The 22386-nt window shown below is 44.0% G+C and overlaps 1 long non-coding RNA gene and 6 other non-coding genes across 9 annotated transcripts in view; 2 read left to right on the forward strand and 5 right to left on the reverse strand.

The window, feature by feature from the left end:
• Positions 1-19970, reverse strand: part of LOC128629679 (uncharacterized) — a 132941-nt gene extending 112971 nt beyond the window's left edge. Inside the window, exons 1-3 of one of the 3 annotated variants that reach the window (XR_008394032.1) lie at positions 19779-19970; positions 15659-15721; positions 14807-15020 (exon numbers count right to left, since the gene is read on the reverse strand). This is a non-coding gene — a long non-coding RNA (uncharacterized LOC128629679). Of the gene's footprint in view, positions 1-14806; positions 15021-15658; positions 15722-19774 lie in introns of all 3 variants that reach the window. The other 2 variants (XR_008394031.1, XR_008394033.1) reach the window with 2 other exon arrangements.
• trnak-uuu (transfer RNA lysine (anticodon UUU)) lies at positions 1669-1741 on the forward strand. Its single transcript has one exon. It is a non-coding gene; the product is annotated as a tRNA-Lys (tRNA).
• On the reverse strand, positions 3450-3521 carry trnaw-cca (transfer RNA tryptophan (anticodon CCA)). The gene has a single exon. It is a non-coding gene; the product is annotated as a tRNA-Trp (tRNA).
• Positions 7314-7385, reverse strand: trnaw-cca (transfer RNA tryptophan (anticodon CCA)). The gene has a single exon. It is a non-coding gene; the product is annotated as a tRNA-Trp (tRNA).
• trnak-uuu (transfer RNA lysine (anticodon UUU)) lies at positions 9478-9550 on the forward strand. Its single transcript has one exon. It is a non-coding gene; the product is annotated as a tRNA-Lys (tRNA).
• On the reverse strand, positions 9841-9912 carry trnaw-cca (transfer RNA tryptophan (anticodon CCA)). The gene has a single exon. It is a non-coding gene; the product is annotated as a tRNA-Trp (tRNA).
• Positions 11369-11440, reverse strand: trnaw-cca (transfer RNA tryptophan (anticodon CCA)). Its single transcript has one exon. It is a non-coding gene; the product is annotated as a tRNA-Trp (tRNA).
• Positions 19971-22386: the final 2416 nt, after the last annotated feature.

Genomic DNA, 22386 nt, shown 5'->3' on the forward strand with positions numbered 1-22386 from the left:
CCTGCTTTTTGCGAGGCATACAGAGCCAAGATTACACGTCAGTTTGTGGTGTGGAATTAACGTGTTTGTTAGAAATTTTGGTCTCCTTGTGCAGAAAAGCCAAGTTTAATTAAAAATGCTGATGCTATTCTACTTGTTCTCATACCATGACACGAAGGCATTCCTTGAACCAAGACAAGCCTCCAGAGTGAGCCTTACGAATAAGAGTTATGCTGGTAACGATTTCCAAGCGACATGCTGGTCAAAAGTGTGCTAGTTGTAAACAAAAATACGAACAAGGTCGTTAAACAGAAAGCACTGGGGTTAAGTTGATCTCAACTTAGAAACTGGCCAACATAACAGATAGGACCAAAGTTCAACATTCTCTTGGTTAACGTCACCATTTTACAGGTTTCACAAGAACCTTGTCTCTTTGTATGTCTCAGACTGCAGGCAGTCAGTGGGTAAAGAAGTATGAAGGAAAGAGCCGTGGTTGAACCCTGTTGGTTTGTATCCTTGAATAGTGGTGCTGAGCTGTGTTAACAGTTTGTAGAAAGCCATGAGAACCAGATGGGATGGGCCCTTTCCAAGCCAAGGGCTGAGCACCATTTATGTCTGTGAGAACCGTTGAACTAGAGCATCCACAGGCCTGACCTACAAGCTCGAGGGTAAAGTGACAGGTGGTGGGCTGTGACTGTTGCGACTAGTGTCTGACATCTGGGCAAGAGCTCTTTCAGAGGACAAGGCACGAGCCCTTTAAAGGCATAACCTGCCTGGTTTCCCTTCCCTGGACATTAAGGGAGATTTTCAAGATCAAATGGTAGATCTCACCCCAGTGCGTGAGAGTGAAGCGCGGACAACTTATACCTGAAGCGCAACTCAGGGACTCAACTGCCTATGCGATAGAACCATGGTTCAGCCTTCTTCTGGGTAACTTCACACATTTACCATTTGTACGAGGCCTTTGTGTCATTATACGTGTCAGACGATGGGCAATCAGTGGCAAAGGTGGCGTAAACCTGCTTTTTGCGAGGCATACAGAGCCAAGATTACACGTCAGTTTGTGGTGTGGAATTAATGTGTTTGTTAGAAATTTTGGTCTCCTTGTGCAGAAAAGCCAAGTTTAATTAAAAATGCTGATGCTATTCTACTTGTTCTCATACCATGACACGAAGGCATTCCTTGAACCAAGACAAGCCTTCAGAGTGCGCCTTACGAATAAGAGTTATGCTGGTAACGATTTCCAAGCGACATGCTGGTCAAAAGTGTGCTAGTTGTAAACAAAAATACGAACAAGGTCGTTAAACAGAAAGCACTGGGGTTAAGTTGATCTCAACTTAGAAACTGGCCAACATAACAGATAGGACCAAAGTTCAACATTCTCTTGGTTAACGTCACCATTTTACAGGTTTCACAAGAACCTTGTCTCTTTGTATGTCTCAGACTGCAGGCAGTCAGTGGGTAAAGAAGTATGAAGGACAGAGCTGTGGTTGAACCCTGTTGGTTTGTATCCTTGAATAGTGGTGCTGAGCTGTGTTAATAGTTTGTAGAAAGCCATGAGAACCAGATGGGATGGGCCCTTTCCAAGCCAAGGGCTGAGCACCATTTATGTCTGTGAGAACCGTTGAACTAGAGCGTCCACAGGCCTGACCTACAAGCTCCAGGGTAAAGTGCGCTCTCGCTCCTCGAGCCCAGATAGCTCAGTCGGTAGAGCGTCAGACTTTTAATCTGAGGGTCCAGGGTTCAAGTCCCTGTTTGGGTGTTGTAGTACCCTCCATATCTTCTGAGAGGTCCAGTGAAACCATCTAAGGTGCCTCTTTCCAGCATGTTTTGTTCAGCAAGCAAAATGGGCAAACTAAGGGTAAACATTCAGCAGATTGTCAAGTTACTAATGGTTACCAGGTGAGATTGTTGCTACCTAAGCTTTGTTACCTTTTAGCATGAAGTTGACAAAGACATGGGTGGTCATCATAGAGATTGGAGTCCATATAACAGCATCCTTATTAGACTGCGCAGAAAATCATGGGTCTGTGTGAAAAAGAGCACATTGAATGACCCCGACATGATTTGAACCTTCTGATCTGGAGTCAGACGCACTTCCGTTGCGCCACGAGGTCCCAGCTCGAAGCCTATAGCGCATCATGGTGCAAGGCATACTTGTTCATCGGCGTGGCGATCAAGACGCATTGGAACTCGGAGACAGGTGGTGGGCTGTGACTGTTGCGACTAGTGTCTGACATCTGGGCAAGAGCTCTTTCAGAGGACAAGGCACGAGCCCTTTAAAGGGATAACCTGCCTGGTTTCCCTTCCCTGGACATTAAGGGAGATTTTCAAGATCAAATGGTAGATCTCACCCCAGTGCGTGAGAGTGAAGCGTGGACAACTTATACCTGAAGCGCAACTCAGGGACTCAAGTGTCTATGCGATAGAACCATGGTTCAGCCTTCTTCTGGGTAACTTCACACATTTACCATTTGTACGAGGCCTTTGTGTCATTATACGTGTCAGACGATGGGCAAAGGTGGCGTAAACCTGCTTTTTGCGAGGCATACAGAGCCAAGATTACACGTCAGTTTGTGGTGTGGAATTAACGTGTTTGTTAGAAATTTTGGTCTCCTTGTGCAGAAAAGCCAAGTTTAATTAAAAATGCTGATGCTATTCTACTTGTTCTCATACCATGACACGAAGGCATTCCTTGAACCAAGACAAGCCTTCAGAGTGCGCCTTACGAATAAGAGTTATGCTGGTAACGATTTCCAAGCGACATGCTGGTCAAAAGTGTGCTAGTTGTAAACAAAAATACGAACAAGGTCGTTAAACAGAAAGCACTGGGGTTAAGTTGATCTCAACTTAGAAACTGGCCAACATAACAGATTGGACCAAAGTTCAACATTCTCTTGGTTAACGTCACCATTTTACAGGTTTCACAAGAACCTTGTCTCTTTGTATGTCTCAGACTGCAGGCAGTCAGTGGGTAAAGAAGTATGAAGGACAGAGCCGTGGTTGAACCCTGTTGGTTTGTATCCTTGAATAGTGGTGCTGAGCTGTGTTAATAGTTTGTAGAAAGCCATGAGAACCAGATGGGATGGGCCCTTTCCAAGCCAAGGGCTGAGCACCATTTATGTCTAGAGCGTCAGACTTTTAATCTGAGGGTCCAGGGTTCAAGTCCCTGTTTGGGTGTTGTAGTACCCTCCAGATCCTCTGAGAGGTCCAGTGAAACCATCTAAGGTGCCTCTTTCCAGCATGTTTTGTTCAGCAAGCAAAATGGGCAAACTAAGGGTAAACATTCAGCAGGTTGTCAAGTTACTAATGGTTACTAGGTGAGAGTGTTGCTACCTAAGCTTTGTTACCTTTTAGCATGAAGTTGACAAAGACATGGGTGGTCATCATAGAGATTGGAGTCCATATAACAGCATCCTTATTAGACTGCGCAGAAAATCATGGGTCTGTGTGAAAAAGAGCACATTGAATGACCCCGACGTGATTTGAACACGCAACCTTCTGATCTGGAGTCAGACGCAGTACCGTTGCGCCACGAGGTCCCAGCGCGAAGCTTATAGCGCATCGTGGTGCAAGGCATACTTGTTCATCGGCGTGGCGATCAAGACGCATTGGAACTCGGAGACAGGTGGTGGGCTGTGACTGTTGCGACTAGTGTCTGACATCTGGGCAAGAGCTCTTTCAGAGGACAGGGCACAAGCCCTTTAAAGGGATAACCTGCCAGGTTTCCCTTCCCTGAACATTAAGGGAGATTTTCAAGATCAAATGGTAGATCTCACCCCAGTGCGTGAGAGTGAAGCGTGGACAACTTATACCTGAAGCGCAACTCAGGGACTCAAGTGTCTATGCGATAGAACCATGGTTCAGCCTTCTTCTGGGTAACTTCACACATTTACCATTTGTACGAGGCCTTTGTGTCATTATACGTGTCAGACGATGGGCAATCAGTGGCAAAGGTGGCGTAAACCTGCTTTTTGCGAGGCATACAGAGCCAAGATTACACGTCAGTTTGTGGTGTGGAATTAACGTGTTTGTTAGAAATTTTGGTCTCCTTGTGCAGAAAAGCCAAGTTTAATTAAAAATGCTGATGCTATTCTACTTGTTCTCATACCATGACACGAAGGCATTCCTTGAACCAAGACAAGCCTTCAGAGTGCGCCTTACGAATAAGAGTTATGCTGGTAACGATTTCCAAGCGACATGCTGGTCAAAAGTGTGCTAGTTGTAAACAAAAATACGAACAAGGTCGTTAAACAGAAAGCACTGGGGTTAAGTTGATCTCAACTTAGAAACTGGCCAACATAATAGATAGGACCAAAGTTCAACATTCTCTTGGTTAACGTCACCATTTTACAGGTTTCACAAGAACCTTGTCTCTTTGTATGTCTCAGACTGCAGGCAGTCAGTGGGTAAAGAAGTATGAAGGACAGAGCCGTGGTTGAACCCTGTTGGTTTGTATCCTTGAATAGTGGTGCTGAGCTGTGTTAATAGTTTGTAGAAAGCCATGAGAACCAGATGGGATGGGCCCTTTCCAAGCCAAGGGCTGAGCACCATTTATGTCTGTGAGAACCGTTGAACTAGAGCATCCACAGGCCTGACCTACAAGCTCGAGGGTAAAGTGACAGGTGGTGGGCTGTGACTGTTGCGACTAGTGTCTGACATCTGGGCAAGAGCTCTTTCAGAGGACAAGGCACGAGCCCTTTAAAGGCATAACCTGCCAGGTCTCCCTTCCCTGGACATTAAGGGAGATTTTCAAGATCAAATGGTAGATCTCACCCCAGTGCGTGAGAGTGAAGCGTGGACAACTTATACCTGAAGCGCAACTCAGGGACTCAAGTGTCTATGCGATAGAACCATGGTTCAGCCTTCTTCTGGGTAACTTCACACATTTACCATTTGTACGAGGCCTTTGTGTCATTATACGTGTCAGACGATGGGCAATCAGTGGCAAAGGTGGCGTAAACCTGCTTTTTGCGAGGCATACAGAGCCAAGATTACACGTCAGTTTGTGGTGTGGAATTAACGTGTTTGTTAGAAATTTTGGTCTCCTTGTGCAGAAAAGCCAAGTTTAATTAAAAATGCTGATGCTATTCTACTTGTTCTCATACCATGACACGAAGGCATTCCTTGAACCAAGACAAGCCTCCAGAGTGCGCCTTACGAATAAGAGTTATGCTGGTAACGATTTCCAAGCGACATGCTGGTCAAAAGTGTGCTAGATGTAAACAAAAATACGAACAAGGTCGTTAAACAGAAAGCACTGGGGTTAAGTTGATCTCAACTTAGAAACTGGCCAACATAACAGATAGGACCAAAGTTCAACATTCTCTTGGTTAACGTCACCATTTTACAGGTTTCACAAGAACCTTGTCTCTTTGTATGTCTCAGACTGCAGGCAGTCAGTGGGTAAAGAAGTATGAAGGACAGACCCGTGGTTGAACCCTGTTGGTTTGTATCCTTGAATAGTGGTGCTGAGCTGTGTTAATAGTTTGTAGAAAGCCATGAGAACCAGATGGGATGGGCCCTTTCCAAGCCAAGGGCTGAGCACCATTTATGTCTAGAGCGTCAGACTTTTAATCTGAGGGTCCAGGGTTCAAGTCCCTGTTTGGGTGTTGTAGTACCCTCCAGATCCTCTGAGAGGTCCAGTGAAACCATCTAAGGTGCCTCTTTCCAGCATGTTTTGTTCAGCAAGCAAAATGGGCAAACTAAGGGTAAACATTCAGCAGGTTGTCAAGTTACTAATGGTTACTAGGTGAGAGTGTTGCTACATAAGCTTTGTTACCTTTTAGCATGAAGTTGACAAAGACATGGGTGGTCATCATAGAGATTGGAGTCCATATAACAGCATCCTTATTAGACTGCACAGAAAATAAATCATGGGTCTGTGTGAAAAAGAGCACATTGAATGACCCCGACATGATTTGAACCTTCTGATCTGGAGTCAGACGCACTTCCGTTGCGCCACGAGGTCCCAGCTCGAAGCCTATAGCGCATCGTGGTGCAAGGCATACTTGTTCATCGGCGTGGCGATCAAGACGCATTGGAACTCGGAGACAGGTGGTGGGCTGTGACTGTTGCGACTAGTGTCTGACATCTGGGCAAGAGCTCTTTCAGAGGACAGGGCACAAGCCCTTTAAAGGGATAACCTGCCAGGTTTCCCTTCCCTGAACATTAAGGGAGATTTTCAAGATCAAATGGTAGATCTCACCCCAGTGCGTGAGAGTGAAGCGTGGACAACTTATACCTGAAGCGCAACTCAGGGACTCAAGTGTCTATGCGATAGAACCATGGTTCAGCCTTCTTCTGGGTAACTTCACACATTTACCATTTGTACGAGGCCTTTGTGTCATTATACGTGTCAGACGATGGGCAATCAGTGGCAAAGGTGGCGTAAACCTGCTTTTTGCGAGGCATACAGAGCCAAGATTACACGTCAGTTTGTGGTGTGGAATTAACGTGTTTGTTAGAAATTTTGGTCTCCTTGTGCAGAAAAGCCAAGTTTAATTAAAAATGCTGATGCTATTCTACTTGTTCTCATACCATGACACGAAGGCATTCCTTGAACCAAGACAAGCCTTCAGAGTGCGCCTTACGAATAAGAGTTATGCTGGTAACGATTTCCAAGCGACATGCTGGTCAAAAGTGTGCTAGTTGTAAACAAAAATACGAACAAGGTCGTTAAACAGAAAGCACTGGGGTTAAGTTGATCTCAACTTAGAAACTGGCCAACATAACAGATAGGACCAAAGTTCAACATTCTCTTGGTTAACGTCACCATTTTACAGGTTTCACAAGAACCTTGTCTCTTTGTATGTCTCAGACTGCAGGCAGTCAGTGGGTAAAGAAGTATGAAGGACAGACCCGTGGTTGAACCCTGTTGGTTTGTATCCTTGAATAGTGGTGCTGAGCTGTGTTAATAGTTTGTAGAAAGCCATGAGAACCAGATGGGATGGGCCCTTTCCAAGCCAAGGGCTGAGCACCATTTATGTCTAGAGCGTCAGACTTTTAATCTGAGGGTCCAGGGTTCAAGTCCCTGTTTGGGTGTTGTAGTACCCTCCAGATCCTCTGAGAGGTCCAGTGAAACCATCTAAGGTGCCTCTTTCCAGCATGTTTTGTTCAGCAAGCAAAATGGGCAAACTAAGGGTAAACATTCAGCAGGTTGTCAAGTTACTAATGGTTACTAGGTGAGAGTGTTGCTACCTAAGCTTTGTTACCTTTTAGCATGAAGTTGACAAAGACATGGGTGGTCATCATAGAGATTGGAGTCCATATAACAGCATCCTTATTAGACTGCGCAGAAAATCATGGGTCTGTGTGAAAAAGAGCACATTGAATGACCCCGACGTGATTTGAACACGCAACCTTCTGATCTGGAGTCAGACGCAGTACCGTTGCGCCACGAGGTCCCAGCGCGAAGCTTATAGCGCATCGTGGTGCAAGGCATACTTGTTCATCGGCGTGGCGATCAAGACGCATTGGAACTCGGAGACAGGTGGTGGGCTGTGACTGTTGCGACTAGTGTCTGACATCTGGGCAAGAGCTCTTTCAGAGGACAGGGCACAAGCCCTTTAAAGGGATAACCTGCCAGGTTTCCCTTCCCTGAACATTAAGGGAGATTTTCAAGATCAAATGGTAGATCTCACCCCAGTGCGTGAGAGTGAAGCGTGGACAACTTATACCTGAAGCGCAACTCAGGGACTCAAGTGTCTATGCGATAGAACCATGGTTCAGCCTTCTTCTGGGTAACTTCACACATTTACCATTTGTACGAGGCCTTTGTGTCATTATACGTGTCAGACGATGGGCAATCAGTGGCAAAGGTGGCGTAAACCTGCTTTTTGCGAGGCATACAGAGCCAAGATTACACGTCAGTTTGTGGTGTGGAATTAACGTGTTTGTTAGAAATTTTGGTCTCCTTGTGCAGAAAAGCCAAGTTTAATTAAAAATGCTGATGCTATTCTACTTGTTCTCATACCATGACACGAAGGCATTCCTTGAACCAAGACAAGCCTTCAGAGTGCGCCTTACGAATAAGAGTTATGCTGGTAACGATTTCCAAGCGACATGCTGGTCAAAAGTGTGCTAGTTGTAAACAAAAATACGAACAAGGTCGTTAAACAGAAAGCACTGGGGTTAAGTTGATCTCAACTTAGAAACTGGCCAACATAATAGATAGGACCAAAGTTCAACATTCTCTTGGTTAACGTCACCATTTTACAGGTTTCACAAGAACCTTGTCTCTTTGTATGTCTCAGACTGCAGGCAGTCAGTGGGTAAAGAAGTATGAAGGACAGAGCCGTGGTTGAACCCTGTTGGTTTGTATCCTTGAATAGTGGTGCTGAGCTGTGTTAATAGTTTGTAGAAAGCCATGAGAACCAGATGGGATGGGCCCTTTCCAAGCCAAGGGCTGAGCACCATTTATGTCTGTGAGAACCGTTGAACTAGAGCATCCACAGGCCTGACCTACAAGCTCGAGGGTAAAGTGACAGGTGGTGGGCTGTGACTGTTGCGACTAGTGTCTGACATCTGGGCAAGAGCTCTTTCAGAGGACAAGGCACGAGCCCTTTAAAGGCATAACCTGCCAGGTTTCCCTTCCCTGGACATTAAGGGAGATTTTCAAGATCAAATGGTAGATCTCACCCCAGTGCGTGAGAGTGAAGCGTGGACAACTTATACCTGAAGCGCAACTCAGGGACTCAAGTGTCTATGCGATAGAACCATGGTTCAGCCTTCTTCTGGGTAACTTCACACATTTACCATTTGTACGAGGCCTTTGTGTCATTATACGTGTCAGACGATGGGCAATCAGTGGCAAAGGTGGCGTAAACCTGCTTTTTGCGAGGCATACAGAGCCAAGATTACACGTCAGTTTGTGGTGTGGAATTAACGTGTTTGTTAGAAATTTTGGTCTCCTTGTGCAGAAAAGCCAAGTTTAATTAAAAATGCTGATGCTATTCTACTTGTTCTCATACCATGACACGAAGGCATTCCTTGAACCAAGACAAGCCTCCAGAGTGCGCCTTACGAATAAGAGTTATGCTGGTAACGATTTCCAAGCGACATGCTGGTCAAAAGTGTGCTAGATGTAAACAAAAATACGAACAAGGTCGTTAAACAGAAAGCACTGGGGTTAAGTTGATCTCAACTTAGAAACTGGCCAACATAACAGATAGGACCAAAGTTCAACATTCTCTTGGTTAACGTCACCATTTTACAGGTTTCACAAGAACCTTGTCTCTTTGTATGTCTCAGACTGCAGGCAGTCAGTGGGTAAAGAAGTATGAAGGACAGACCCGTGGTTGAACCCTGTTGGTTTGTATCCTTGAATAGTGGTGCTGAGCTGTGTTAATAGTTTGTAGAAAGCCATGAGAACCAGATGGGATGGGCCCTTTCCAAGCCAAGGGCTGAGCACCATTTATGTCTGTGAGAACCGTTGAACTAGAGCGTCCACAGGCCTGACCTACAAGCTCCAGGGTAAAGTGCGCTCTCGCTCCTCGAGCCCAGATAGCTCAGTCGGTAGAGCGTCAGACTTTTAATCTGAGGGTCCAGGGTTCAAGTCCCTGTTTGGGTGTTGTAGTACCCTCCATATCTTCTGAGAGGTCCAGTGAAACCATCTAAGGTGCCTCTTTCCAGCATGTTTTGTTCAGCAAGCAAAATGGGCAAACTAAGGGTAAACATTCAGCAGATTGTCAAGTTACTAATGGTTACCAGGTGAGATTGTTGCTACCTAAGCTTTGTTACCTTTTAGCATGAAGTTGACAAAGACATGGGTGGTCATCATAGAGATTGGAGTCCATATAACAGCATCCTTATTAGACTGCGCAGAAAATCATGGGTCTGTGTGAAAAAGAGCACATTGAATGACCCCGACGTGATTTGAACACGCAACCTTCTGATCTGGAGTCAGACGCAGTACCGTTGCGCCACGAGGTCCCAGCGCGAAGCTTATAGCGCATCGTGGTGCAAGGCATACTTGTTCATCGGCGTGGCGATCAAGACGCATTGGAACTCGGAGACAGGTGGTGGGCTGTGACTGTTGCGACTAGTGTCTGACATCTGGGCAAGAGCTCTTTCAGAGGACAGGGCACAAGCCCTTTAAAGGGATAACCTGCCAGGTTTCCCTTCCCTGAACATTAAGGGAGATTTTCAAGATCAAATGGTAGATCTCACCCCAGTGCGTGAGAGTGAAGCGTGGACAACTTATACCTGAAGCGCAACTCAGGGACTCAAGTGTCTATGCGATAGAACCATGGTTCAGCCTTCTTCTGGGTAACTTCACACATTTACCATTTGTACGAGGCCTTTGTGTCATTATACGTGTCAGACGATGGGCGATCAGTGGCAAAGGTGGCGTAAACCTGCTTTTTGCGAGGCATACAGAGCCAAGATTACACGTCAGTTTGTGGTGTGGAATTAACGTGTTTGTTAGAAATTTTGGTCTCCTTGTGCAGAAAAGCCAAGTTTAATTAAAAATGCTGATGCTATTCTACTTGTTCTCATACCATGACACGAAGGCATTCCTTGAACCAAGACAAGCCTTCAGAGTGCGCCTTACGAATAAGAGTTATGCTGGTAACGATTTCCAAGCGACATGCTGGTCAAAAGTGTGCTAGTTGTAAACAAAAATACGAACAAGGTCGTTAAACAGAAAGCACTGGGGTTAAGTTGATCTCAACTTAGAAACTGGCCAACATAATAGATAGGACCAAAGTTCAACATTCTCTTGGTTAACGTCACCATTTTACAGGTTTCACAAGAACCTTGTCTCTTTGTATGTCTCAGACTGCAGGCAGTCAGTGGGTAAAGAAGTATGAAGGACAGAGCCGTGGTTGAACCCTGTTGGTTTGTATCCTTGAATAGTGGTGCTGAGCTGTGTTAATAGTTTGTAGAAAGCCATGAGAACCAGATGGGATGGGCCCTTTCCAAGCCAAGGGCTGAGCACCATTTATGTCTGTGAGAACCGTTGAACTAGAGCGTCCACAGGCCTGACCTACAAGCTCCAGGGTAAAGTGCGCTCTCACTCATCGAGCCCAGATAGCTCAGACGGTAGAGCGTCAGACTTTTAATCTGAGGGTCCAGGGTTCAAGTCCCTGTTTGGGTGTTGTAGTACCCTCCAGATCCTCTGAGAGGTCCAGTGAAACCATCTAAGGTGCCTCTTTCCAGCATGTTTTGTTCAGCAAGCAAAATGGGCAAACTAAGGGTAAACATTCAGCAGGTTGTCAAGTTACTAATGGTTACTAGGTGAGTGTTGCTACCTAAGCTTTGTTACCTTTTAGCATGAAGTTGACAAAGACATGGGTGGTCATCATAGAGATTGGAGTCCATATAACAGCATCCTTATTAGACTGCGCAGAAAATCATGGGTCTGTGTGAAAAAGAGCACATTGAATGACCCCGACGTGATTTGAACACGCAACCTTCTGATCTGGAGTCAGACGCAGTGCCGTTGCGCCACGAGGTCCCAGCTCGAAGCCTATAGCGCATCGTGGTGCAAGGCATACTTGTTCATCGGCGTGGCGATCAAGACGCATTGGAACTCGGAGACAGGTGGTGGGCTGTGACTGTTGCGACTAGTGTCTGACATCTGGGCAAGAGCTCTTTCAGAGGACAGGGCACAAGCCCTTTAAAGGGATAACCTGCCAGGTTTCCCTTCCCTGAACATTAAGGGAGATTTTCAAGATCAAATGGTAGATCTCACCCCAGTGCGTGAGAGTGAAGCGTGGACAACTTATACCTGAAGCGCAACTCAGGGACTCAAGTGTCTATGCGATAGAACCATGGTTCAGCCTTCTTCTGGGTAACTTCACACATTTACCATTTGTACGAGGCCTTTGTGTCATTATACGTGTCAGACGATGGGCAATCAGTGGCAAAGGTGGCGTAAACCTGCTTTTTGCGAGGCATACAGAGCCAAGATTACACGTCAGTTTGTGGTGTGGAATTAACGTGTTTGTTAGAAATTTTGGTCTCCTTGTGCAGAAAAGCCAAGTTTAATTAAAAATGCTGATGCTATTCTACTTGTTCTCATACCATGACACGAAGGCATTCCTTGAACCAAGACAAGCCTTCAGAGTGCGCCTTACGAATAAGAGTTATGCTGGTAACGATTTCCAAGCGACATGCTGGTCAAAAGTGTGCTAGTTGTAAACAAAAATACGAACAAGGTCGTTAAACAGAAAGCACTGGGGTTAAGTTGATCTCAACTTAGAAACTGGCCAACATAATAGATAGGACCAAAGTTCAACATTCTCTTGGTTAACGTCACCATTTTACAGGTTTCACAAGAACCTTGTCTCTTTGTATGTCTCAGACTGCAGGCAGTCAGTGGGTAAAGAAGTATGAAGGACAGAGCCGTGGTTGAACCCTGTTGGTTTGTATCCTTGAATAGTGGTGCTGAGCTGTGTTAATAGTTTGTAGAAAGCCATGAGAACCAGATGGGATGGGCCCTTTCCAAGCCAAGGGCTGAGCACCATTTATGTCTGTGAGAACCGTTGAACTAGAGCATCCACAGGCCTGACCTACAAGCTCGAGGGTAAAGTGACAGGTGGTGGGCTGTGACTGTTGCGACTAGTGTCTGACATCTGGGCAAGAGCTCTTTCAGAGGACAAGGCACGAGCCCTTTAAAGGCATAACCTGCCAGGTTTCCCTTCCCTGGACATTAAGGGAGATTTTCAAGATCAAATGGTAGATCTCACCCCAGTGCGTGAGAGTGAAGCGTGGACAACTTATACCTGAAGCGCAACTCAGGGACTCAAGTGTCTATGCGATAGAACCATGGTTCAGCCTTCTTCTGGGTAACTTCACACATTTACCATTTGTACGAGGCCTTTGTGTCATTATACGTGTCAGACGATGGGCAATCAGTGGCAAAGGTGGCGTAAACCTGCTTTTTGCGAGGCATACAGAGCCAAGATTACACGTCAGTTTGTGGTGTGGAATTAACGTGTTTGTTAGAAATTTTGGTCTCCTTGTGCAGAAAAGCCAAGTTTAATTAAAAATGCTGATGCTATTCTACTTGTTCTCATACCATGACACGAAGGCATTCCTTGAACCAAGACAAGCCTCCAGAGTGCGCCTTACGAATAAGAGTTATGCTGGTAACGATTTCCAAGCGACATGCTGGTCAAAAGTGTGCTAGTTGTAAACAAAAATACGAACAAGGTCGTTAAACAGAAAGCACTGGGGTTAAGTTGATCTCAACTTAGAAACCGGCCAACATAACAGATAGGACCAAAGTTCAACATTCTCTTGGTTAACGTCACCATTTTACAGGTTTCACAAGAACCTTGTCTCTTTGTATGTCTCAGACTGCAGGCAGTCAGTGGGTAAAGAAGTATGAAGGACAGACCCGTGGTTGAACCCTGTTGGTTTGTATCCTTGAATAGTGGTGCTGAGCTGTGTTAATAGTTTGTAGAAAGCCATGAGAACCAGATGGGATGGGCCCTTTCCAAGCCAAGGGCTGAGCACCATTTATGTCTGTGAGAACCGTTGAACTAGAGCGTCCACAGGCCTGACCTACAAGCTCCAGGGTAAAGTGCGCTGTCACTCATCGAGCCCAGATAGCTCAGTCGGTAGAGCTTCAGACTTTTAATCTGAGGGTTCAGGGTTCAAGTCCCTGTTTGGGTGTTGTAGTACCATCCAGATCCTCTGAGAGGTCCAGTGAAATCATCTAAGGTGCCTCTTTCCAGCATGTTTTGTTCAGCAAGCAAAATGGGCAAACTAAGGGTAAACATTCAGCAGGTAGTCAAGTTACTAATGGTTACTAGGTGAGAGTGTTGCTACCTAAGCTTTGTTACCTTTTAGCATGAAGTTGACAAAGACATGGGTGGTCATCATAGAGATTGGAGTCCATATAACAGCATCCTTATTAGACTGCGCAGAAAATCATGGGTCTGTGTGAAAAAGAGCACATTGAATGACCCCGACGTGATTTGAACCTTCTGATCTGCAGTCAGACGCACTACCGTTGCGCCACGAGGTCCCAGCTCGAAGCCTATAGCGCATCATGGTGCAAGGCATACTTGTTCATCGGCGTGGCGATCAAGACGCATTGGAACTCGGAGACAGGTGGTGGGCTGTGACTGTTGCGACTAGTGTCTGACATCTGGGCAAGAGCTCTTTCAGAGGACAAGGCACGAGCCCTTTAAAGGCATAACCTGCCTGGTTTCCCTTCCCTGGACATTAAGGGAGATTTTCAAGATCAAATGGTAGATCTCACCCCAGTGCATTGAATGACCCCGACGTGATTTGAACACGCAACCGTTTCTCTCTCTCTCTCTCTCTCTCTCTCTCTCTCTATTTTATATATATATAAAAACAAACACACACACACTATGAATAAATATTAAAGTAAATAAAAAGATGTACAGTATTTCACAATAAAGTGAGAACTCCCCTCACATTTTTGTAAATATTTGATGATATCTTTTCATGTGACAACACTGAAGAAATGACACTTTGCTACAGTGTAAAGTAGTGAGTGTACAGCTTGTGTAACAGTGTAAATTTGCTGTCCCCTCAAAATAACTCAACACACAATGTCTAAACCGCTGGCAACAAAAGTGAGTACACCCCCAAGTAAAAATGTCCAAATCGGGCCCAATTAGCCATTTTCCCTCCCCGGTGTCATGTGACTTGTTAGTGTTACAAGGTCTCAGGTGTGAATGGGGAGCAGGTGTGTAAAATTTGGTGTCATCACTCTCACACTCCCTCATACTGGTCACTGGAAGTTCAACATGGCACCTCAAGGCAAAGAACTCTCTGAGGATGTGAAAAAAAAAAGAATTGTTGCTCTACATAAAAATGGCCTAGGCTTTAAGAAGATTACCAAGACCCTGACACTGAGCTGCAGCACGGTGGCCCAGACCATACAGCGGTTTAACAGGACAGGTTCCACTCAGAACAGGCCTCGCCATGGTCGACCAAAGAAGAAGTTGATTGCACGTGCTCAGCGTCATATCCAGAGGTTGTCTTTGGGAAATAGTGCTGCCAGCATTGCTGCAAAGGTTGAAGGGGTGGGGGGTCAGCCTGGGCTTTGGACACTGCAGACACAAACACAAAATCAAGTTTATATACGACAATGTATTACTCGAATAGGTTATTGATTGTGCAAATACTATATGCATGTAGAACCCCTACATGCTTTGCGTTTAATATGTATTATGTAAGGAATAAACATGCGGTTAAACGAGCTTCATTTTGGTAAAATTCAAACATTCAACATTCAAAGATGGGGGGGGGGGGGGGGCTACAGAAATCATTTGTTGCCTCAGCTGGTAAATACAGTAGCAAATGTACCAGGTCATAAATTGGCTAACGTATTGGAGAGACAATCCAAAGTGTTCAAAGAAGAGTTGGGTCCACTACTGGAGAGAGAACTCCAGAGGCTGGTGGAAGACAAGATCATTGAACCAATGCAGTTTGCAGAGTGGGCAGCTCTCATTGTTCCAGTCAGAGAACTGATGGTTCTACCCCAATTTGTAGGGATTATAAATTCGCAGTAAATCCAGCTCTAGTGTGGAACAGTATCCAATTCCCAAGGTAGAAGATTTATTTGCTCAGTCGGCAGGAGGAAAGAATTTCCCAACTGGACATGACCCATGCGCATCAGAAGATAATACTGTACAAAAATTCCAATAAGTATGTTACAATCAACATGCACAAGGGATTATGTACTTACAACAGGCCACCATTTGGAGTTGCTTCAAGTCCAGCGATCTTCCAGCACACAATAGAAGGGATTCTGCAAGACATCAAACACGTCACAGTTTATCTGGATTGCATTCTAGTCTCAGGGGCTAATGAACATCTGCAGAACTTGGATGAGGTACTAAGTAGGATAGAAAAGAGTGGACTGAGGCAAAGAAGGAGCAAGTGCGAGTCCTTGGGAGAAGTAGAGATATTTTTAGGTCACAAAATTAATGCCATAGGATTACAGTCGAAAGACAGGTCCTATATTATGTTTGAGACAGCTGGCATTGTAGCCGTGAAATCAGCTAACATTATGTTCCATGTAATGTTTGCGATATCCAGTTATTTGTTAAACGCTAACGCATTGCAATGTTATAAACTACCTCCTAATGGACCACCATGCATCTCCATTCAGCCCGTGTCCTGTCAGCTAAATGTAGCATAATGTCACTAATAATTATTCACATGTTCATGCTTTTAATAAATCTTTTTATCCTGACACCGTATCAGTGAATTTAAACTAATGCCTGCATTCAGAGTATAAGGGGTGTGTGTGTTCAGGAGTGCACCTTAGCACTTATTAGTCATGGTCAGACAGTGTTTGAACTAAAATCTCTCTCTCTCTCTCTCTCTCTCTCTCTCTCTCTCTCTCTCTCTCTCTCTCTCTCGCTCTCTCTCTCTCTCTCCCAGTATCAGCCAGAGGAGGATGCCCTCCAGGAGTTTTTAATTTTATAGGTTTTTTTTTTTAATTCTCTGGGTTTTTAAAAAAAAAAATAAAAAAAATCACACCATGGTACTGAGCATGTGTACTTTTGGTGGTATCGTTACCAACGACTAGATTTTTGGTATCATGACATCCCTAATATGTAAGGAAATAGGATGAACTCTGCATACAGGGAAGCTTAGTTTTATGGGGACTCGCGTAGTGGTTCCACCTCCGCAGCGTGCGGCTCTTCTAAGACATCTACACGAAACCCATCCAGGAATTACCAGGATGAAAGGCCTGGTGCGTAGCTATATGTGGTTGCCACACTTGGATGCAGAGCTGGAAGCATTGGTCAAATCGTGTGCAGTCTATCAGGAAAACAGAAACGCTCCGGCAAACGCGCCACTGCATGCGTGAGAGATACCAGAGCAACCATGGAGAAGGATTCACATTGATTACGGTGCACCGTGGATGGGTAGAATGTTCTTGATCGTGGTAGAAGCATTCTCAAAATGGATAGAGGCTTATCTGTTAATCAAGTCTACATCCACAGTTACCATTCAGTGCTTAAGACAAACCTTTAGCCAACACAGGATACCAGAAGTAGTGATGTCAGACCATAGCAGTTTTTTTGTTTTTTTTACCAGTGCTGAATTCCAAGAGTTTATGGAAAGAAACGGAATTAAACACAAGCACAGCACCCTACCATGCATCTTCCAGTGGTCTGGCTGAAAGGGCCGTTCAAACATTCAAAACCCTGATGAAAAGAGTGCTGGAGAGTCCATTGAAAAAGCTAGGCAAAGTGCTGTTCAGTTACCGAACGACGCCACAGTCGACCACTGGCAAATCAGCCGCGTGGAAGGAAACTGGTCTACACAGGGTCTCATTGAGATACAAATAATTGAGAAAAATGGTACCATGACCAACATGCAAAGGAAAGATATCTTGTGGTGGGTGACCCAGTGTATACTAGGAACTTCAGCTCTGGACCTACTTTTATTCCAGGAACAGTTCAGAAAAAGACTGGTCCTGTATGGTGCACAGTAGCATTGGGAAGTGGGCAAGTAGTGCACTGACATATTGATCAGGTGAGAGATGGGCACAATGCAACATCCGTAGCACCAGAGCTGTAAGACACTTCACGGCCAGATGTTGCCATTCCAGCGCATTCTACAAAAGACTCAGGTTCTTCATTCTCTGAGGAAAGTCACAAACAAAAACTGGGAGGAACTTCTGAAGTGGCTGCATCAGAAACTTTCCTTGGGATGGAAAACCCCGAGTTGAGAAGGTCTACACGTACTAAATCTCCAAGCTATCTGAAAGATTATAATTAGTGTAGTGGTGAGTTCCCCAAACGCAGGGCAAGAATGAACCCAGGAACTGAACTGAATCTCAAGAGAAAGTGGGGCATGCAATAAGACAATGGCCCAAAACAAAGAATGGTTAAAGAACAATAAAGTTATTGGTTTGAATGGCCAAAACTGAAGTCCAAGCCTATGTGCAGGACTAATAAACAGTTACTGGAAATGATTAGTTGCAGTTCTTGCTGCACAAGGGGGTCAGATCAGATACTGAAGGCAAAAGGTTCACATACTTTTGACACTCCCAGATATGTAATATTGGATTATTTTCTGCAATAAATAAATGACCAAGTATAACATGTGTCACGTTTGTTTAAATGGGTTCTCTGAGTAGTTTTAGGACTTGTCTGAAAATCTTGTTATTTATGTAGAAATATAGGAAACTCTAAAGGGTTCACAAACTTTCAAGCACCACTGTAGCTGTGATGTGCAGCAAAAGGTTGTTGAGCTTCACAAAATGGGAAGTGTCTATAAGAAAATAGCACAAGCATCGAAAATGCTCATTTCCACCATCAGGACAATAATTAAGAAGTTCCAGTCAACTGGAAATGTTATGAATTAACCTGGAATTGGACGCGTGTCTATATCGTCTCAACACACTGAAGAGGACGGTTCGAGTGGACAAAACATCTCCAAGGATCACAGCTGGAGAATTGCAGGAGTTAGTTGTGTCTTGGGGTCAGAAAGTCTCCAAAACTACAATATGAAGTCACCTACATCACCACAAGTTGTTGGAAGGGTTTCAAGAAAAAAGCCTCTACTCTCATCCAAAAACACACTCAGGTGTCTTCAGTTGGCCAGACACTACTGGAACTTCAAATGGGATCGGGTTCTATGGTCAGATGAAACCAAAATAGAGCTTTTTGGTAATAAACACCAGAGGTGGTTTTGAAGCACACAGATAGGTAGCCATATGGAAAAGTACCTCATGCCCACGGTTAAATATGGTGGTGGATCTTTAATGTTTTGGGAATGTTTTTCTGCCAGAGGACCTGGACATATTGTTAGGATACATGGATATTAAATAAAAACCTGACTGCCTCTGCCAGAAAGATTAAAATGTGCCGTGGTTGGATCTTCCAGCAGGACAGTGATCCAAAACATACATCAAAATCAACGCAAAAACGGTTTACTGACCACAAAATCATCAAGTCATTTAACACTAATGATCAGTATTGAAAATATTAACATGGATATCTGAGTCTGCTAATAAAATTAACTTCTACTTGCAGTCAAATTTTGTAGTGTTTAGGACATTTAACACCCTTCCGTCCAAAAGAAACCAAAAGGGGGTACAAACTTTTAAACTCCACTGTATTTGGTTGAAATTGCGCTTATAGAACAACTGAACAGCAACGTTTCCATACAGGTTTTAGTGAAGTGTTTAACAATAGCAACTTGACTTGAAATGGATGATGTTTCATTAGCGTGGCCTGTGCCCAAATCCTGCACGACTGCGTATCTAGGTACACTACACACGGTCTGAACGAATGGAGTCTCTACCGCACCTAGTGCACTAGAGATAGACATTCCATACAAGGTGATTTGGGACGGAGCCAGTGCACAGAAACCGTTTCCCTGCGAGAGGCGCAGGTGGAGCTGGAGCTGTGTGACTGATTTGTGCACCTGTGACTACAGAACTATCTCAAGTCTCCACACGGAGAGCTGTTCAAGAGAAAAACACTCCTAAAGAACAAATCACTGCGTCAGCGAGACATCAACCCTTTAACTAGACGTTCATCCCAATTCCACACAAATACCGCGGAACTACTTAGGGCTGAGAGACAGTTCAAAAAGCACTGAAAATAAAGTCACTCGGTAAACAGTTGCTCTCTGCGTCACCCAGCCAGTGAGGCGGATAAACTACAAGTTCCCGAGAAGCGTCAGATTTACTAAACTAACTAGTTCACCGTTTATCCGGCGCTAAATAAACTCCCACCGAGTTAACTCAGGTTAGTACTTTATACGAAAACAGCCGCAGAGCTAACAAGCTAGCAGCTTAGTGAATAAATAAGGCCAAACGCGTTCACCTAGCCACCTACAGTCGGGTGTGAAGTCTACAAGTTGCTCAGTGCTGCGTTTTCTCTCCACTCCTGTAGTTCTCCGTCATTAAATGCGGTTCAGAGACGGCTTCCATTACACCAATCACCAACCCTCAGTGAGTAACCCGCTCGCCATGTACAACCTGCTACCTTTAACAGACAGACGCGGTTAGTCACGCCCATGAACGCCAGAGAGGATAATATGATTGGTTCGAACGTGCGTGGTGGGTGGAGCCACGAGAGAGCGCTCTACATAGAGTTTAAATCTATTACTTCATCCCCAGTGAAATCCTCTTATACAGAGACTAAGGGTCCATAGAGTATGATTCAGTCATTATCTACATCATTTAATTCACTTGAGTGACACCTGTTTATAATAGTTTCACATAAAATCACAAATATTATAGCTTAAAAATGCAACTCATAAATTTTTTTTTGAAAATAAATTATATATTTTGTAAATGTATAAAATAAAACTTGTGTCCTATGTGGTGGTGTAGTGGCTAGCACAAGGACAGATTTAGTGATTTGTCGGATCCTAGACAAAATATAGGGATGGGGCCCTCATTTCAGTGTTTTAACATCAATATTTAAAATTTCAGCTTATGTTATTTAGCATTAACAGCAATAATCAGGCGTGTACGGGGCCTAAAAGTGGCCCTGGACTTTCTGGCCCCGAGTGGACCACCACACCTGGTCCACAATACGCCACTCATGAAGTAAGCATTCTGATGGCATTTTAGAAAAAAACACAATTAATTAGCAAAAAGTAAAAATAAAACTTTCTTAACTATAAGTTTATGCAGCATTTTGGGGGCCCTTGCTAGCTCGGGGCCCAAGGCAATTGCTGCACGTACGTTATCATGTTTGCCTTGCACCTCCAGTTTTGGAGGTTCAATTCCTGCCTCTGCCCTGCATCGTAGTTCTCATCGTGCTTCAGGGGGTTTCATCCGGGTACTCTGGTTTCCTCCCACAGTCCAAAGACATGCGTTGTAGGCCGATTGGTATCTCTAAAAAATGTGTGCAATTGTGCCCTGCAATGGGTTGGCACCCTGTCCTGGGTGTCCCCCCACCTTGTGCCCTGAGTCCCCTGTGAGTCTTGACTCTGTGTAGGAAAAATGGGTGGATCTATGTGTCCTGCTCTAAAAAAAAAAAAAAAAAAAAAAAAAGAACCTGTTTGAATATTAGTACTTGCAAACAAGCTAAAGTGTTGTGTGAAGTGTATTAAAGAAGACAGAGCACTTGTGAATTTTAGACTTGACTGAAAATCACTTACACACAAACAAACAAAAAACCTCAAAAGTGTAAACTCTGGGTTTAAGTATCTGTCCAGTGAAGTATTTAGCAGAGCATTTATCTCCATATCAGGTGTGTTATACTATTACACTGAGCAGACTGACCTATCATAACAATCAGCATATAGTCTCATATTCCATATTCTATTATATACTAGCAGTATTATTTAACTGAAAGTCAAAACTTTTGCTACTAAAACCATGCAGTAGAACTGCTCGATAGAAATAACATTGCTCATGTGACATCCTATTAAATGTAAATATTATGTATATGTACTTTGGCTAGTTGTTTTTTTCTCCATATGGTTATAATGTTCCCAAGACTAATACATCACAGGTATTCATCATGTATACATAAGATGGACTACCATAACAAAATGAGCATAAAGTTCAAGTCATGCACAGATGTTTATAATCGAATAATTTTCCTATATGTCACAAATGACCAAATAGTCTTCAGTAATTCCAGACAGCATGGAGAAAGTTAAATAAAGTGAAGTGAAGGATATAATGGATGCCTGAAGGGTTGCATAAAACAACTCAAAACTATGACTACACAATAAATTGATGGGATTTATGTGCATTAAATTGTGTTTTTATGAAACATCTTAAGAAACAGGGGAATAATGTCGACTGAGATTGATTACTTAAAGTGAAAAACAACAAGAATCATTTTATAATAAATAAATAATGTACAATGTAAAATAGATAAATTATTTACAATAACCTGATTGCATAAGTGTGCACACCCTTAAACACATTTAAATTTTATCACAGCATCTCATCTTTTTGGATAAGAGTAGATCAGTTTGGAGCATCTTGATTTAGCAATATTTTGCCATTCTTCCTTGCAAAAGCATTCTAACTCCGTCAGATTGGCTGGACATCTCCTGTGCACAGCCCTCTCCGGGAAACCCCCCAGATTTATGATTGGATTTAGGTCTGGACTCTGACTGGGCCATTCCAAAAGCTTGAACTTGTTTTGGTGAAGTCATTCGTTTGTTGATCTGGAGGTTTGCTTGGTCGTTAACATGCTGAAAGGTGAAATTTCTCTTCATCTTAAGTGTTGTAGCAGAAGCCTTAATGTTTTGTACCAAAATTGACTGATATTTGGAGTTATTCATTATTCCCTCCATCCTGATTAAAGCCCAGGTCCAGCTGAAGAAAAAACACTCCAAAGCTCAATGCTTCCCTGTGGGGATGGTGCTCTTTTGGTGTTGCGTTGTTTTTTTTTTTTGCCAAACATGTTTTTTGGTTATAGCTAAAAAGTTAAATTTTGGTCTTGTCAAGTATCATAACATTATTCCACATGG

Source organism: Ictalurus punctatus, unplaced genomic scaffold, assembly GCF_001660625.3.
Source record: "Ictalurus punctatus breed USDA103 unplaced genomic scaffold, Coco_2.0 Super-Scaffold_100, whole genome shotgun sequence".
NCBI lineage: Eukaryota > Metazoa > Chordata > Actinopteri > Siluriformes > Ictaluridae > Ictalurus > Ictalurus punctatus.